Source organism: Eumetopias jubatus, unplaced genomic scaffold (assembly GCF_037043125.1).
Source record: "Eumetopias jubatus isolate StellerSeaLion01/CBP00866 unplaced genomic scaffold, mEumJub1_p1.0 scaffold_1, whole genome shotgun sequence".
NCBI lineage: Eukaryota > Metazoa > Chordata > Mammalia > Carnivora > Otariidae > Eumetopias > Eumetopias jubatus.
In genome coordinates, this window is record NW_028274807.1 from 189,188,910 (window position 1) to 189,205,301 (window position 16,392).

The window sequence follows — 16,392 nt, forward strand, 5'->3', positions numbered from 1 at the left end:
GTAGTTTATACTGCATAATTATATATACTATCATATATGAATATAATACAGTTGTTTCATACATATAGTCAAGAAATTATGGTTGCTATTAATATAAGTATTTTCCATCAGAGGGATCACCCTTTAAAAAATATTTTACTTTTCTAAAACACACAGATTGCCATATATATATATATATATATATATTTTAATTTTCTTTTTAAGTAATCTCTACACCCAATGTGGGGCTCAGATTCACAACCCAGAGATCAAGAGTTTCATGCCCTTCCAAATGAGCCAGCCAGGCTCCCCTGCCATATATTTTTGAGTCAATTAAACATGCAGATATCCTGTGTAATAATCAACTGCCATGATTAGAGGGGTTTCCAGAGGTGTAAGTGTAAGATAACAGTCAATACCATAAGTTCAAATAGAGAAGAAGGTAATACATCTATGAAATAATCAGTATATTTGTCATCTATTGCTGCATAACAAATTATCCCAAAATGTATCAGCTTAAAGCAACAAACATTTATTATCTCCCAGTGTCTGTGGGTTGTAGATTAGTGAGCAACTTTACTGGGGGGCTCTGGCTCAGAGTCTCTCATGACATTTTAATGAAGACATCGGCAGCAGTCATTTGAAAGCTTGACTGTGGCTGGAAGATTCACTTCCAGAATGGTTAATTTACATGGTTGCTGGCAGAAATCCTTCCTTGTCATTTGGACCTCTCCAAAGGACTGTTTGAGTGTTTTTATGACATGGCAGCTGGACTCCCCCAGAGAAAGTGATCCAGAGAGAGCAAGATGGAAGCTGCATTGACTTTCATGCCTTAATCTTGAAAGTCACACACAAACACTTCTGCATATCTCACTTGTTGGAAGTCAGTCACTAAATCCAGCTCACACTCTAAGGAGGAGTATCAAAACATTGTGGACATATTTTAAAAGTGTTACAGCCTATGGAAAGTTTGATGCTTTATGTTTGCTCTTTTAGTTTACTGTTATTTTGTCATGTGACTAATAAGTGAAGTGATACAGTTTAGAGGGCAATGAGTGTTTAGTAGAATTGATAAGAGTTACTTGTAGCAGGAAAGTAAGATGGTAAGGGTTAGAGTTTCAATTTGGAAAAACAACAAAGCCTTCAGTCTCTAAGATTAGAGAATCAATAAGTTATTTATTCACTTACAAATATTTAATAAATAAAATTTAATGAGACAAGATGTTCTTTTATTGTTGACCTAAAAATCAAACTAAAACAGTGAAGTGAGGGCAAGTGAAGCCCCAAGGGAAAAAAAAAAAAAGCTTAGACCATTACATTCAGGAGAAAGATTTGAGATTATCTGTCACACATAGGGTGGTTTGGCAAAGTTGTCTTTGAGAGATCTCTAAGGTAGGGAAAAAGATCTATGGTTTAAATGTCTCAAAGAAATATAAATCAAATATTGATTAACTGTGCTAATGGAGGGTGTTTGGATTATTTCCACTGTTTTTTCATTTGGTCCTGGATATTATGATTTAGAGAATTCACAGTTCTTTTCCTGTTTGACACATGTTCTGGGATCATTATTATTGCTCTCCCTGGTTATGTGTTAATTAAGGGAATTGGAATGGAGGTTGGTGGGTACAATGTAACACAAAGGGAAGCCCGTCTGTCCTTACTATTCACTTCAGATTTGCACTTGTCTCATTTGTTTTCCATCAGCTGGGATTGGTAAAGAAGGGTAGTGTAGGTATGTGTAGGATCTAAGTTGCAAATTTTTTTGACACCAAGAAACAACATTCCATAATCATATTGAGAAATAAACACTAGGTAAAAATCTAGAAAGGGAAAAATAGACATTCTAAAGAAAGAAGTTTCCATTGTATGACTTTGAAAAGGCATGTAATTTCAAACTTTTTCTTCTCAGTTTGACTTGAGTATGAAACGTAAGGGAGAGAGTGAGTGCATGAGAGAGCAAGTAAAAATAGAGAGAAGATTGCCATTCTGGATCAATTGAGATTCGGTTTTTGAAATGAAAAAATATATATATATTAGGACGTTATAATAAAATGCTAGGGGAGAAACAAGTGGACTCAGATTGCTAAGAGGGAAAATGTAGACTCCATCCTACACTGATAGGACTGACCTGGGTCTATTGACTATTCCGACACTGCCTTCATCTGCAGGCAGGGGATCCTTGCCTGGGACTTTGATAATGGGTCTCTTAGCCACAAATTCAGTGCATAAAGGCATCCAGTGGGAGGTAAGATCTATTTTTGTGGTGCTAAACCATTTGCATTAGTGCACCCTCATTGTGTTTGCAGTAAAATTGAAGACTATTATCAGAGTGGGAAATCAGCTGAACGATCATAAATAATTGGCCCAATGAGTGGCAGAGCTGCCCAGTCAACATCATTTTTGTAGTCACTGGTGTTTAGGCAATGCCCACTGGGTGCCTGGCATAAATGAAACAAAGACCACGATTCCTAGGGAATTACCACGCCTGATTTCCTCTGGGCTCCACAGTGCTTTGCTCTGGGAGCTCCTAATTCTTTTGTGCTCCCGCTACTTGCAAAAATAACCTTCCCCACTCCTCGTCTGCTCTGAGGTTCCTGCTTTCCTCATCTGAGAAGGGTAATCCCCCCTGCCAGCTAAATCTCAGGATGTGGGGCTGGTTCTGCCCTCAGGCGGTAGGAATGAGAGGAACTTGAGGTCATTGCTGGGGTGTCACAGTCTTTACGCTTTGACCCTGAGTCTCTGTCGGGGCATCTGGACCACAGCGTGGTACTATCTTTAGCTTTGGGATGCCAGAGACACTTCCTTTCAAACCAGAGCCTCAGACCCAGCAATCATCCTCTATATTCCTCTTTCCTTCACACCCCATATCCAAATTGGCAGTGGGTCTTGTTGCCCCGACCTTCCAAACAGATTCCAAATCTGGCTCTTTCTCTCCATCGCCAGGGTTATTCTCCTCTCTACTGCCTGGGCTACTGGAATAACCTCTGCTTTCACTCTTACCCTCTTACATAGTGGCCAGAATGATCTTTAAGAAACCAGACAAATTATATATTATCTATCTATCTATCTATCTATCTATCTATCTATCTATCTATCATCTATAGGTTTCATTACTCTTCTTGCTTTAAACTTTAAAAACACCTTGAATAAAATCCAGGCTCATTATGTTGGCCTAAAGTTCTTTTGGGCAGACTCTTGACTCCTGCCTACAGCATCTCCACTACCTTGTCTCAAGTGTTTATTGCTGTACCGCGAATGAGCCAAGTACATTCCACATCAGACCTTTATTCAGGCAATCTCCTCTGCCTAGAATGCTCTCTTCTCAGCTTGTATGGCTGGTCCACACCACCACTGAAGTCTCTGTTGACATCACCTCCTCAGAAAGCCCTTTCTATTTTTTCCTCTTTTTTAAAAATTTAAATTCAATTAATTAACATATACTGTATTATTGGTTTCAGAGGTAGAATTTAGTGATTCTTCAGTCTTGTATAACACCCAGTGCTCATTACACCATGTGCCCTCTTTAATGCCCATCACCCAGTTACCCCATCCCCCATCCTCCTCCCCCCCCAGCAGCCCTCAGTTTGTTTCCTATGATTAAGAGTCTCTTATGGCTTGCCTCCCGCTCTCATTTCACCTTGTTTTACCTTTTCCTCTCTTCCCCTATGATCCTGTTTTGTTTCTTAAATTCCACATGAGTGAGATCATATAATTATCTTTCTCCGATTGACTTATTTCGCTTAGCATAATACCCTCTAGTTCCATCCACATCATTGCAAATGGCAAGAATTCAATTTTTTGATGGCTGAGTAATGTTCCATTATATATATATCTATATATATATATATATATAGATATATATATATATACCACACCTTCTTTATCCATTCATCTGTCAATGGACATCTGCACTCTTTCCATAGTTCGGCTATTGTGGACATTGCTGCTATAAACATTGGGGTGAAAGTGCCCCTTTGGATCATTACATTTGTATCTTTGGGGTAAATCCCTGGTAGTGCAACTGCTCGGTTGTAGGGTAGCTCTATTTTCAACTTTTTGAGGAACCTCCATTCTGTTTTCCAGAATGGCTGCACCAGCTTGCATTCCCAAGAAAGCCCTTTAAAAACAAAACAAAACAAAACAAAACAAACAACCCCCCCCAAACCATGCTATCTAAATAACATTTATGTGCTGTGCCCTTATTCTGCTTTCATTTCTTCAGTGTTTCATCACTACCCAAGGGTGTATGATGTGCAGGTCTCTCGCACTACCTGAAAGTGGAGCATTCCTATGAAACCTTTCATAAACCTCAATGGTGTAAAGTGGAGAAGCAATTACCACTAACTTTTATGGAAAATTTTTGGGGTGTTCCCAGACTCCCAAAGTAGCCTCTCAGGCTTTTCTAATACCTTAAGACACATCTTGCTAATGGATACATGGAGTAAAGGGAGATAAAGGACAGATGCTCATAGACACAGTTCCAAGCTCTGGCAGCTTGACCTGAGATGCTGACTGTAGTTCTTGGGGAAGGAGCTTGGTGGGTCACTCTCGCTGTGAGGGTGTGCACTGTTTCTAGAGCAGCTCTCTTGTTCTCCCTGCAACAGAAATGCTGAGCACTAGTTTTGCTTTTTGTCTTTTTTTTCATTAAAGTGAAAATCCTCTTCGGATTTCTTTTGGTTGACGAGAACAGGTACTAGAGTAGGTCTTTAGTAAGGGCGAGGTGGTGTAATGTGAACTTTTGCAAAGCGGGGACTACCTGTGATTGTTGATTGTCTGTCTCCCTGGCTAGAATGGAATGACCACAAAAGGAGGGACTTGGTTTTGTTCCACTGTATCCCTGCCACCTAGAATGGGGCTTCAGATATTTTGGGGGGGCACCAAAAATATCTATTGAAAATATGAATGAACAAATAATTACTATGATAAAGTTGCCATATCAATCACCAGGCTGCGTGTGTCAGGTTTTATTTCCCCAAAATGACCACTACAGTCTTCCACCCCATATGATCTTTGTACGCTGTGACTTTGACACTCTTCCTTTGAGGGGTTGGGTTTATGCTCCCCCTTCCAGAAATCTGGGCAGGTTTGCAACTCCTATGGAAGTGACCCTATTTGGCCTTTGAAACTAGGTCATAAAATGGTGATGAAGCTTCCACCTAGTTTTTGTTGGGTCACTCTCTCTTAGAACCCCAGCATGGTACAGTTAGGAGGCTCAAACAACCATATGGAGAAGACAGAGCTAGGTGTTCTGGTTAACAACCTCAACTGAGGTCCAGCTGGTAGCTGGCATCAAGTATCAGACATGTGGGTCAAGAAGCTTTAGAGTTAGCTCCAGCACTCAGTCACTGAGTCACCCTCAACCTTTGAATCTTCCCAAATGAGGCCCCTGACATTGTGGGACAGAGACAAACCATCCTGACTGGGCCATTTCTGAGTTCCCGCGACACAGAAATCATGAGAGACGATTAATTGCTGTTTTATGTCACTATGTTTTTGGTTTATTACACAAAAATATGCAGCCAGAAAAACAAATGAACAAATAACTACCCAACATCTTTCCAGTTTTCCTTTGAGGTTAAGATGGCAGACGTTGGAAGAACCACCCGGGACTCAGAGATAGAAGCTACCACTTGATTATGGCAAAATGAGATAAAAGGAGCTGGGTCCCTGACACCATAGAGCTGTCATATCAGTTCTGAGTGGAGAGAAATGGAATTCTGCCTTTGTTATGTTTCAATCTTTGTTATTCACTGCAGCAGCTAGAGCCTACATCCTGTCTCATGCAGGAAGCACCACCACCACCATTTTGTTAAGTGCTTACTGTGTGGTGGGCACAGGACTGTCCCTGTGTTATCTCATTTGATCATCGTTACAACTGTATGGAGGTGGCTAGTTTCATTATTCCCCTTTCGCTGAGGAGTCAACGGATCTCAGAGAAGTTCAGTAGCTAGCCAGGGTTTTAGAGCTAAACAGAGCAGAGATTGGATTTAAAGGCAAATCAAAGGGGCTTCAGAGCCTGAGCTCTTTTATTTTATTCTTCGGCCTCACCTGAATTAAGCTCAAGCTTTCTCTCGGAGAAGTGGGGGGTAACCCCGTAAAGAGAAGAGGCAAAGGAATGAACTGTCTGCACTAGTCACTTTGGCAGGGAAAGGACAGCGTATATGCATTATTTTTTTCTTGGCCATGGTTGTACATGTGAATAACTATGCCTTCTTCCAACCAGAACAACAAAATATGTGAATATACAAGTAATCTGCTTCAGTATAAATATCTCTGCCTTTCTTTACCACACCATTTGTGTTTTGCATATATGCAAATGTGGAATACCTAGAGAGATAGGTAGCTACACATGCGTGCATACATGTACATTCCTGCATACCTCCTCTCGCAGTGTTGCCCATTGCGTTTTGCGATGCTGTAACTCAGTAGCTGCTTATAATCCAAAATCTAAAAATAAATCAACAAAACCCTCTTATAATGCTTGTTTTAGGTGAGGAAGCACAAATGGAATAGTGTGAACTCTTTTTGAAAAAGGAAGCCCAAAGAATTCTATTCGTGCCTGGGAGATATTACACATAACACTGTCTATGTTGTTGGGAGAGAGCCACATAATCTCAGTCCTCACAACAGTCCTAAGGGTAAGAACTACTATCCTAGTACAGATTAGGGAGCAGAGGCATAGAAAGGTCAAATGTTTTTCTAAAGGTCACACAGGTATTGGTGCTGTTTGCTTGCAACAGAATGAGGAGGAATACACTATTATTTGCTTTTCAGTATGAATGAATTTGTTCTATCAATTCATATTTTATGTATTGATTTGCAAAAGGAAAACATTGGAGATAATATCTTAGTTACAGCAAGATACAAGGTCAAGGATGTTCTTGCCATTTCTTTTTAAAGGTGGTAAAAACTGCCTATGATTTAGTCAAGTGAAATCTACATGGTAATGCTAACTATCTTCCAATGTTTGAAAGTTGCAAATTATATGGAAGTAGTACAAGGAATATCAAAGTGAATTACGAAATGATGTAAAATAAAGAAAAACCACTCATGCTCTGGAAGGGAAATCCTTATTTGCTGTCCCTAATTAAGTAGTCTTTGAAGCAAGAGCTAAGAGGGTTGGGTGGTTGAGGGGATGTCAAATGGAACTCGACTCTGTAATAAATGTGAAAAGGTTTCAAGATCCCGGCCCTCCTCAGACGAGCAGAGGATTCACTCCTTGGCTTGCTTGCCTCTTCCTTCTCAGTTTTTGTGGTTCTATCCAGAGACATACTTGTTTCATGTGAACTTTTGTTTACATTTGGCAAGAAAACAAGATTTTCATTCCTTACTTTTCAATAAGGGGGTCACGGAAGAACACCCCCAGACTTTTTCTTGTCATTTTTACGAGGCATACAATGTATTCCAGAGATTCACAAATTCCTTCTATTTTTCACTGAGCCCCGGGATGAAAAGAATATGAGCTGGCTTTATAAAACCTGGGATGTGTGTGTGTGTGTGTATTTGGGATTATCTCGGTAACGGACTAAATAGATACCAGATACCATTGTCTGTATGCTCAGTTTAAATGGACTGATTTTCTTTATTACATTTTCTTTATCTTCGCTCAGGCTGCTACAACAAAGTACCATAAACAGGGTGGCTTATAAATAACAGAAATATATATCACACATTTCTGGAGGCTAGAAGTCCAAGATCAGGGCGCCAACGTGGTTGGGTTCTAGTGAGGCTTTCTTCTGGGTTGCAGACTGCCAACTTCTTGTATCCCTCCAGGCAGAAAGAGAGGGCTAGAGAGGTCTCAGGAGTCCCTTATATGAGGGCACTAATTGCATTCATGAAAGCTCCACCCTCATGACCTAATTATCTCCCAGTGGCTCCACTTCTGAATAACATTGGGAGTTCGGATTTCAACGTATAAATTTTGGGGGGACACAAACATTTAGTCCATTGCATTCTGTTTCTCCTTGGTTCTAATATGTGTCCAGGCATTAATGGGAGCGATCGTTTATAGAACAATAAAGAACAGTATGGACCTGATGCAAAAGATAGAATTTTCTTGAACTATTGCATCATGTATAATTTGTGAAATATCCTATAAAAATTTGAATTTCACTAACTCTGGGCTTTAAATCAAGGTCAGCTATAGTCCAAAGTAAAAAGGAAAAGCTGGCCAAAAATTTCTGGCTCCAAATTACCTAAAGTACTGAAATTTTTTTGGAGAAAAATATCTTGCTAAACCTTTCTATAGTTAAAAAATTTTAGGCCCACAATTTCCAAAGTTTGTTCTATAAGAGGAAACCAGTTACAGGTTTAGAACTCTACAATTTGGAGTCGTTTAGGATTTATGGGCTTCTAAAGCACACAAAGTACACTTACAAGCAATACACGTCCTTAAAGAATTACCAAGCACTAGGGCACCTGGGTGGCTCAGATAGTTAAGCGTCTGCCTTCAGCTCAGGTCATGATCCCAGAGTCCTGGGATCGGGTCCTGCATTGGGCTCCCTGCTCCTTGGGAGCCTGCTTCTCCCTCTGCCTCTCTCTCTCTCTCTGTGTGTGTCTCTCATGAATAAATAAATAAAATCTTAAAAAAAAAAAAAAAGAAGTACCAAACACTAAAGTCATTCACCACATTTTTTCTCAAACAAATCCTTATCTTGAATGTTTATATCTTATGACCTTTTAGTAGGTCCCCATCAGGAGGTGTCCCAACTATGTTGCCGGCTTTTCCAGTCTCCTTTCTACCTTTCTAGCTTGCAGTATGTTTATTGAACATAGACCATGTACTACATGCACCAAGAGGCTTTAAATATTAAGACATGACTCCTGTCCTCAAGGAATATTCATCTCTTTAGATGGCCAAATTAATCAACTCCAGTTATATTAGTTTTCTGTTGTTTTGTAGCAAATTACTTCAAAATTTAGCAGCTTAAAATAATAAGCATTTATTATTTCACAGTTTTTGTGGGTAGGAGTCCAGGCACAGCTTAGTGGGGTGGTTTGGCTCAGAGTGCCTCATGAGGTTACAGTCAAGTGCTAGCTCAGGCTGCAGTCATCTGAAGGCTTGGCTGGGGCTGGAAGATCTGCCTGTAATCTCTCTTGTGTGGCCATTGTCAGACCTCAGTTCCTTGTTGGCTATTAGCTGGATGCCTCAATTTCTCAACATGTGGACCTCTACATAGGCTGTCTGAGTGCCCTCACAACATGGTAGCTGTCTTCTTCCAGAGTGCTCATCTCTGATGTGGTGCACCATCATTTCTGCAGTGTTATACATGAGGTAGATTCCTGACCAAGCTATACGTGAGGAAGGACGTATACTCAAGGCTGTGGGTAGCAGGAGGTAAGGATTATTGGGGACCATCTAAGAGGCTAGCTACCAAAGAGGTTTTTCTAAATATGTTTTATCTTGAATAGTGAGCATTGTCATCACCCACTTTCTTAGTGTAAAAACTTTGGACTCATTATCTAGATGCTCTCTCTTATTTACTAATACTATCTTATTGATCCCATCAATTACTGAGTTATAAAACATACTATCTTAATATCATTTGCATCTTTCATCCTTATTGTTATTGCTTTAGTTCTGGACCTTAGCATCCATTGCAAGAGCATTTTCAATGATTGCCTTTTATTTTATTTCTCTTTTAAGTAGGTTGAGTTGTATGGAATTGTCATTTTTGCAGTCAATTTTGGCAGTGTATTAGTAAACTTGGGCTACCATAACAAAAGTACCATAGACTGGGGGGCTTATACCACAGAGATTTATTTTCTCACAGTTCTGGTAGCTAGAAGTCCATGATCAGTGCTACAATGGTCAGATTCTGATAAGGATCTCTTCCTGGCTTACAGGTGGCCACCATCTCACTGGGCTCACATGACCCCTTCTTTGGGCTCATGCAGAGAGGGAGAGAGAGAGAGAGAGAGAGAACTGGTGTTTCTTCCTCTTCTTATAAGGGTACTGATCCCATCAGGAGAGCCCCACCTTCATGACTTCATCTAAATTTAATTATCTCTCAAAGGTCTGGTTTCTAAGTATCATTACATTGAGTGTTAGGGCTTTAACAGATGAATTTTGATAATGAGATTCAGTCCATAGCAGGCAATTGCAGATGATTGAACCTAATACTTGTTTGCAAGAGTAATACATGTTCATGATAGTAAATCAAAAATACAGAAAGATAGAAAGATGAAAATAAAAATCACTAACATTTCCACCACTTGGGGATAGGCAGCAATTACATTTTTATGTATTTCCCAGTTTTTAAATGTATATACCTTTGTGAAGACTGAGACTGTATGTTTGATTTTGTGTTGTACTTTTTCATTTAACATTATTCCTCGGGCAATTTTCCATGTCATTGAATCTTTTTAGAAACATTTTAAATGGCAGTGGCATATTTCGCTTATTTAACCATTATTTTTTTTTGCTGAACATTAACATTCTAATTTTTTTAGAAATAAGGCTGTAGGAAGGAATATCGCTAAGTAAATACTTGTCTACATCTCTGTTCTTTTACTGTAGATTCTTAGAAATAGGATAACTGGGTCAAAGGACATGAACTCCTTGTATTGACCTTTCAAAAGCTCTTACTTGATTTACATATTGCAAATAGCTTTGGGGAAATTTACCCATTTATTATACCATGGGGATGTGTACTACGACGACGACGACGACGACTACTTTAATTTAGTAATTTGACAGGCCAGAAAAAATCATCTAATTGTTAATGGTGACCTCCCCCCCGATCTCCCTCTTGGAGTATATCCAGCTCCAATTAAGCCTCCACAGTGCTTCTAGAGAGATTTTTCTCTAAACTTCAAATTTTGTTATGTCACGTGCATGCTAAAGCCAATCATTTGCTCCCCATTGTTTAACAGGTCAAGTCCTACATGTAAGAGAATGTTTTATCAGCACTTTCCTAATATGGCTACATTTCCAGTCTCATTTTCTTACTTTCCCCCTCATAGTCTCCTCTCCAGTAACATGAAACTGTTTACAGTTCTCTAAAATGCCTTGTTTTACAATTCTTTTCCTTTTCATGTGTTCTGTCTTGAATGCCTTTCCCTCTTGGTTGGCAGCCCTCTACACCCTGTGTAGAGGGAAGGTAGGAGATGGATGGGGTGTTCCATTTCTAAAAATGGGAATGCTACTGTGAGCAGTGCTATACTGGGTCTTCTCACCACTGTCCCCATGGAGTTGTGTTCCAGTCCTTCACATGGCAACTACACTTCTGCTCTCTGTAAAACTCTTTATATCATGATGTGCCTTCTGAAGAAATTATTATTTCTTCCAAGTAACTTCCATACAATCTTTTGTTGATCGTCCCTGGCTGCAATGGTGTTTATGCTGCCTTTCATAATGCCAAAAGATATTGTTCAGTTCCAATTTGCTGTCTTCTTAAACACTTCTTGAAGGCACCCTGAACTTCTGTAAAACTCGCAATTTAGTGTTTAGCATGGTGCTGTCACTTTGTTATGCATTGTTAAGCATTGTGTGTCAAAAATGCTTTTGAGGACACAAAACAAATTGCCGGTACTCAAAATAATGGCAGAAAGAGAAGCAAAAACATGTACAGTTGACCCTTGAACAATGTAAATTTGAACTGCATTGGTCCACTTACACACAGATTTTTTTCCTAGATAAATACAGTACATTATTATAAATGTATTTTCTCTTCCTTATGATTTTCTTGGTAACATTACCTTTTCTCTACCTTAGTTTATTGTAGGAATACAGTACATGAAACATAGAACATACAAAATATGTGTTAATTGATTGTTTTTGTTGGTAAGGCTTCCAGTCAACAGTAGGCTATTAGTAATTAAGTTTTGGGGGAGTGAAATTTACTCGGATATTTGACTGCACAGGGGGTTGGTGCCCTTAACCTCTGCATCATTCAAGGGTCAACCGTTTTATAGAATACGCTCAACTCAGAGGTGAAGGATAGTGTGCAATAATGGGGACTCACATTCATTGGCTGAGATTGTCTAGTATACACTGCTGTGTTAATGCTTACTAGCTATATGCTTACAAAAACACCCAAGACATGAGAAAGTGTTTGTTCGCTTATAGTGCATTTATCATATTATCATTATAAGTGTATTTACATTTTTAAAAAGACATTATTTAAAGATATTATAGGGAAAATAGTTTTTTTTTAAAGAATTAGAGTTGAATGCAATGTTTTTCAACATGGTGTAACATAAACCAAGTTGCATTTGTATTTAAAATGGTACAAGTATTATCCCCTCTAGGAAATCTTTTCTGACACTTCCCACCCTCTGTGCCTCCTTTTATATGATTGATTTATATTGATTTGTGATTTGTTGAAAGGTTGAGATGATTTATGATAAATTACAAATATCATCATCATGACCATACTTTGAATCAAGGAATCAGAGTTGGACGGCGTCTCAGATGTCATTTCGTCTAACCTCTCACTCAGTGGAAGTGGTGTTGCCGGAAGAGGGTCATATTATGTCTGCTAGGATGGCTTTCATTGTTAGAAAAGTTATCCATCACACTGTATAGAAAATTTCTCTGAGTGACAAGCACTTGTTGGTCTGAGTTTTAATTCTACGGAATGAATCCAACCCCTTTTTCACAAAATAGACTTTCCCATGGTTAAGCCCAGCAGGCATATCCTGTCTTCTCTTTTCCAGGCTAAGCATCTTCAAGTCCTCAAGTGACTGGAGTGGGCTGCATGCACAGTTTTGATGCCGGTCAAGCAGAGGCTGGTGTGGCTCTGGTTTTGGGAATCTCCAAGTTACAAGTGAATGAAAGACTATTATCCCTTTCACTTCACTTCCTTATTCTGGGTAGTTTAAGAGTGTATCTGTTAGCTAAACTTTATGAATTAGCCATGACTCCTTTGGCTGCAAGTAACAAAACCCTAATTCAAATGAACTTAAATAAGAAAAGGCTCATTGAACTGGCAAATCTAAGGGGTGGCTTTAGGCAAAATTGGATTCTGTGATGCAATACCAGCTGGCACTTTTCTTCTTTTCATCCCTCAGCTCTGCTTGCCCCTGTTTGACTTAATTCCTAAGTGGGCAGGGCAGCCAGCAGCCCCACATCAGTACCATTATAGCTTGTTATCATAGAAAAGGAGGGACCATCTCCTTTGGTCTCTCTCACGGAACACCTGAAGAGAATGGCTTAGCTTGGGTCATGTGCCCATCCCTGAACCAATCATGTGGCCAAATAGCTTGGAGTGCTTTGATCCAGCTCGTTTTCTGTGAACCATGCTCTGCTCTCCCCAACTCCACCCCCCTCCTGCCTGCCCGCCGTGACCTTCACCTTACCCTTTGGTGGAAGGAATAAATGTGATCAGTTCCATCTGAGCTACTCAGATTGAGAAGGATTACTGTGGAATGGGGTCAGGGTTGGTTACCCAAAGGAGGTGATGCTGGGAATAAGCATATGTCTACCAAGTTACCTAATAGGCTATTCTAAAAAGACTGTGGCTCAGACATTCAAAGTCCCAAATGCAGAAATGTTATGGCTGGACGAAACCAGTTGCAGTGGTCAGATGGAACACCTTTTTCTAATATGTAGGTCATTTCCAGCTCAAAGTTTCCCCCTAGGTGCCTCACACAGTATCAGGACTCAAAACACATTTTACTGTAATATTGAAAACCTGCCTACAATGTGCTTAAGTTAGTATTTTGAAAAAGTCACTTTTCCTCAGGAGCACATTATATTGGGTTATAGTCATAATGCTCACTTGCTTACATGTCCGAGTTATACTTCATTGTTTGAGGCAAGGTCATACATCTGGTTCCATTTCTAAATCTATTCCGATTTGAGAGATTCCCTGTTGTGAGACTCTTCTTTATGATATTTAAAAACTACATGGAGAGATGGAGGCTGAGCTAGATTAAAGTTGTACAAATCTGATTAACATCATCTGCTCTGTTTCAAAGGTCAGGTGCACTCAACGAATTTACTTTGAAATTATTTTGTTTATTTTGTGGGCATATACATCATGAGCTTTCTAAAGGTCAAAAGTAGAGTTTGTTCTTGGATTCTAAAGCAATATGATTTCCATTTACAATATGCTTTGGTGACCCTAAATGCAGAAGCCGGCCCAGTTAAGTCATACTTCCAGTTTGTGTTTGGTTTAATTTTCTCATGAAGAAAATCCCTGCTAGATTAAGGCGGTGCTGAAATATCATTTCCCCTAAATTACTTTTATTTCCAACTAGGTTCATAGGAGAACACTACTCATAAATGACACCTGAACTGTGAACGTTGGTTTCATGCCCATTCTGTTTTCAAAGATGTGAAAGCATCTTTGTCAGCTAGTTTCTTAGCTGGAAACTAGAGCAAAGGTCAGAAAAGTTAGGACTCCTGGGTTTTATTAAAATTTACCTGGTAGGGGTCCTGAAGCTTTATTAATTGATGTGTGTAAAGTCACTATGGGTTTCATAGAGAAGAGGCTCCAACAAATTATACAGTCTTATTTACCATTCAAAAAATCAAGGATCTAGTTATATATGGAGTATTTTTTCATTAGTTACTTTAAATGATTATTTTTCCCTTACCATTTGTACTTTACCAAGATAAAAAGAAAATCTCTCAGAGTATTTTGTATTCATGTTCATTAACATTCTTGTGGAATAATAAACCTCCAAACGATTCATGTATGAATCAGTGAGGCATGGCTAATTACAGTTTTCAGCCACATAGCCAATAACATTCACCACAGAACACAGCATCTGTTAAATACAACTCTCTGAATTTTTGTTGGGGGGAGAGTGGTAGGAAACAGGGAGGTTGCAATTTACAATTTTAGAATGTCTAAATATTTTAGGGGCTTGTGCATTATAAATCTCTTTCAGGCAAGTACTTATCACAAGCATGACATCCTGTTATCAAAACAGACAAAAACCTCACAGATTCGCCTTAAAAACAAAATGAAACAAAACAGAAACAACCACAAGTCCAGAGAATGGACCATGTTCTATAAGGGAACAGATGAAACTTTTTGGAGCATTAGGGAATCTGATTTACCATAAATTTTAAAAATACATTTTATACTGAATTTTAGAAATGAATTTTCCTACTCCTTACAAAGTCATCTGGATACTATGACTCTCTCCAGTCCACAGACATATTTAAAAAACGAAAATCTGAAAAGCCTACAGAGGACACAGCAAAAGTTGAATGTCATGACTAAAATACTTAAATTCAGAAGCAATTTTGTAATGCATACTCAAAATCTTTTCTATTACTTTTTTTTGCTTAAAATATTTTCCCATAATACTGTCCATATTGTTGAACACCCAAAGACTACAAGAATAAAAGCCTTAGAATCCACATTTATTTTATTTTTTTAAAAATTTAAACTAGTGTTATTTCAATGACATATCCAATACACGGTAAAAAAAATTGTGTTCAGAAGTTCAGAATTGTATAAAGTAGAATAAAAGATACTCCTGCTGCCCATCCCATCTGATTTCCCCAACCACTGTTCACAACCATTTTGATGCTCCCAGTTTTCTACCACAGATGAAAATATAGGTTCGCAATCTCTTATTTGCAATGTCGAAATTCAAAAAGGTTTGAAAACCAAAAGGCTGGCCTGATAGGGGCTATTTATAGTTTTTATTTATCCCATATGTGTTTTGTTGCAGAAATATCAATGTTTGATGACAGGTTGCTGTCCCAAGACTGCTCTAGGCATGTCACACACTAGATGGTATAGGCATATATTACCTTTCCTAAAAACAGTAAGATTAATTTCCAAAATACACCTGTCTCCAAAGTTTTGGATGAGTGATTATGGACCTTGATAATTATATGTATAACACAATCCTTTAATGATTACACAAATAGATCATACTATATACAACATCTGGCAAGTACATTTATGGAATTGTTTAACATAGTCCCTTAAGATTTACTGTGGCCTACACGCTCTGGCCTCTGGTTACCTTTGACCTCATCTTGCATGGCTTTTCCTCTCAGTCACTCTCCTCCGGCCATATGGACTTTCTTGCTACTCTTCCACCATGCTAAGCCTGTTCTTGTTTTAAGGACTTTGCACATACTGTTCTCTTTCTCTCTCTGGAACATTCTTCCATTGATTTTCTCATTTTATTGAGGCCCCCTCACTTCACTGAAATCTTCATTCAAATGACACCTCTTCAAAGAGGCCTTCGTGACCACTCTAACCAATAGAAGACCACCCATCATCTTCTGGCCCCTCACTCTGCATTTTTTTTCATAGCATTTATCATCATCCTGTGATAGATTATAAATTTGTGTATTAGTGTATGGTCTTTCTTCTCTACTAGAAGTTCCACGAGGGTAGGAATTTTTTAAAAAATGTTTATTTTTTTATTTGAGAGAGAGTGCATGAGCGTGTGAGGAAGGGGCAGAGGGAGAGAATCACAAGTAGACTCCCCACT